We start from the raw sequence: 3,211 nt of genomic DNA, 5'->3' as shown, positions 1-3,211 counted from the left end.
GGATGGGTTCCGTTGGCGTTGTGGTCCAGACACAATAATTCTTTGAAGCAGCGCCGTAGTGGAATGATGTAAAAAAAGTGTGATGTGCCACAATTTGGATGTAATGATTTCTAGCTGCTATGAGGAACGAAGCTTAATCGGTGACTGCACTCTTTTTAACCAAGCTTCAGTCTAAGGTAAATGATACCACATATTATGCCTCCTCTTTTTAATCTTCTATTTCTCATGCTGAAGTGTTGCTATTAATACTTGTATGTTAATTTAGCTATTGGAATCCTTCATCATCTTCCTGTTTGGTTTAGTAATTATTTGGGAGATAATCACTTTGGGGTTTCAGGCACCTTGGTATGCACATGGCAATGCAGAGCCCAAGAATATGATTCTGGACAGTAACCTGTAGTTTCATCAACCATACTTCTGGTCATACTACTGTACCTACAATCACTCTCATTCAATTTTTTTTAGAGGAACTGCATTTCACCGATCTGGACATTCAGTTAAGGAATTTGAAAGGTTCAGGTCATACATGATTGATATGTGCATTTAATTGCAAGGTCAAAACTTTTACTGAGATGCTTCTTTGCCCCATTACAAGTTACGAATGACACACTTATTTTCAAGTTTAACGTCTAATTGCTCCCTTCTTGATGCATAATTTTCAGCAATCAAGGTTGGTCGCTACCTTACCCTGTCCTCGTATAGTTAATAGAAATCCAATTTAAGGTTCTATAATTAAATACAACGCCAAGAAGCACTACAATCTTCTCTTTTTCTAAAAGAGTGGTATCAATTTGTTCGGAATTAGAATATTCCTCTTTTTGAAACACTCATATCTTTTGATTATTCTAACCTGGGACTAAGTATAGTTGGATGCAAGCTTGATATGTAAGTACGTCTTAGTTTAATTATTAGTCCTTGACCATGAGCAAGAATCTAGCTAGATGGGCTTTCATGTTACACATATATGCTTGTCACTGGTTTGCGAGCTAATATAAAGGGCAACCTGGTGCATGTAGCTCCCGCTTGCGCAGGGTCCAGGGAAGGGTCCGACCACTTTGGGTCTATAGTACGCAGCCTTTCCCTACATTTCTGTAAGAGGCTGTTTCCAGGACTTGAACCCATGACCTCATGGTCACAAGACAGCAGCTTTACCACTGCGCCAAGGCTCCCCTTCGTTTGCGAGCTAATATCTATTAATTAATTAGTTAATTCTTGAATTAACCTGTAATTTGCTAACTATTATTGGTTATCACCGTCCACCATCTTCGTTTGGTTGTAAGTTGTTGACCATTAGCAAGAAGCTAGCTAATTGTGTGTGCATGCCACACACGTGCACATATATCAGTTGTTGCGAGTTAAGATCATCTGCCAACTACCTTTATATGTAATTGTGTGCTGCATTCTCACTGCTTCTAGTAGATACTATCATTTCAGAGTTCACCTAAAATTTGCAATGTTCAAAATTTTGGGATCAAAATACAACTTTTTTTAAATTTAAGCCAATATAAAGTGTGTGCAGGTTGACTTTTAAACCATTTTTGCTTACAAGAAGCTTATCAGTTGTAATGTTTAGCACCTACATAACCTGATGGTCATGTAGTGACTTGGGATTGGCGATTAAAGAAACATGGGTATCGAGCATATTAATGTGAGAAGTAGATATACAATATGTTGTAAAGGAGAAGACAAGTAAATATTGAGTGTGAAAGATAAGTATGATTTTTTTACTATCATATGAATTATTGAATTTAATCTGGTATTCAACCCCTCAAAATTAGATTTAATACATGCTACTACACCATTACTTATCTCTACTATTAAAGGAGAATTTGACAAGTAATCAAGCAAATCAGCACTATCGTCGATGGAAGTTGTCGTGCGGAGATGGAAGTTGACAAGTAAGTTTCTCCATGAAGCTGATCTGATGTGAAGCTTGTGCCAGATAAAAGGTTAATTGAGTTCTCATCTCCAATATGTGTGCATTCTAACTATCCTTGTTGATTCAGTGGTTCCATGATGCTACATTTCACTTGTTTTTCACCTCTTGATGCTACTATGGACAGAAGGCGTTTGCTAATTTGCACATTAATTTTTTTTGATAAACTGTGCCAATATCACCTGCATTATGATTTTTAAATTATTGATCCCTGCTATAATGTAGCGTGCCCACATAACAAGTATTCCGCAATCTTCGCAAGCATGTATTTGTTTGTCTAACTATAGGTGGAAGAACAAGATCCACTGTGTGTGCAACGGCAACAATAAATATCATGTCATTAGGTAGACTTCTGATAATTCTACTCTGCATTTCTTTTGCTTTAGTAGAAGTGTTCTGCTGCATTATTCTATGGGCCACAAATTTTCTACCATCCTTACATTAACTCAAGGTTGTGTCCTGGTGCTGACTTATTTGAGTTTTCTAATTGGGTTTGTTGTGCTATGCTGAATATCTTTGTCATGTAGGATGTTTTCTAATTTTTTTGTTATGTAAAAAGTTTTCAGCTTGCATTCTTAATGACATTGAGGTTACTCTATGAACACAGATCATGTCATTTGACTTCCCGGAGAACTACATATTCCTGGCTATTGGAAGGGTCAGGTCAAGTACTGAGTTGATTGCCCAGAGAGTTGAGTTTGTACAGGAGGCTGATAAAAGAAGTCACTTGATGGATCTGCTCCATGTGCAAAGAGACAGTTCAGATCAAGGGAGGTAATATTTTGATTGTCCGTTATTTTTATTATTCAATCACTTACTCTGACGTTTTGTTGTTCTTTAGTTTCTCTTAAGATTAGTTGTGGAAGTACTCTGGAGGTGCTCCAAGTAGAGAAAGCAGATCTTTATTCCAAGTGATCATTTTTCTGCCGTCCTTTGCTGAGCAAGCTCTCATACTTGTCTTAGTGGAGAGTGGAGACCAAAAGGGGTGCCGACTCACTAGAGAACTGGTTTTGTATGAATGGATTTTCAGCGACTTCAGTTCATGGTGATGGAAACCAGTAGGTTTATCCTTTTTTTTCCTTCAGAACCTCCCATTTTTGCTTGGAGCATATTTATTTCTGCTTGTTCTCTGGAATGATGTAATAATCGGCCAGTTGCTACCATCAAATGAATATTGCCAATTTACTATTCCTTTGGTTTGTTTGACAGACTATTGTAGCTTTTGTACTTTCCAGGTATTGCTACCACACATCAAATACTTATTTACTGATTTTC

At 37.4% G+C, this 3,211-nt stretch overlaps 1 long non-coding RNA gene across 2 annotated transcripts; it reads left to right on the top strand.

Moving 5' to 3' along the window:
• The first annotated feature begins 1,446 nt into the window (after positions 1-1,446).
• Positions 1,447-3,011, top strand: LOC119318780. Of its 2 annotated transcripts, XR_005154259.1 has the most exons (4): positions 1,447-1,949; positions 2,224-2,280; positions 2,544-2,710; positions 2,878-3,011. It is a non-coding gene; the product is annotated as an uncharacterized LOC119318780 (long non-coding RNA). The 2 variants fall into 2 exon arrangements; XR_005154253.1 differs by lacking the exon at positions 2,224-2,280 and having other exon boundaries at positions 1,450-1,949; positions 2,878-3,009.
• Positions 3,012-3,211: the final 200 nt, after the last annotated feature.

This window comes from Triticum dicoccoides, chromosome 1A (assembly GCF_002162155.2).
Source record: "Triticum dicoccoides isolate Atlit2015 ecotype Zavitan chromosome 1A, WEW_v2.0, whole genome shotgun sequence".
Classification (NCBI taxonomy): Eukaryota; Viridiplantae; Streptophyta; class Magnoliopsida; order Poales; family Poaceae; genus Triticum; species Triticum dicoccoides.
The sequence above is the reverse complement of the archived record's forward strand: the minus strand, read 5'-3'. Positions and strand labels throughout refer to the sequence as shown.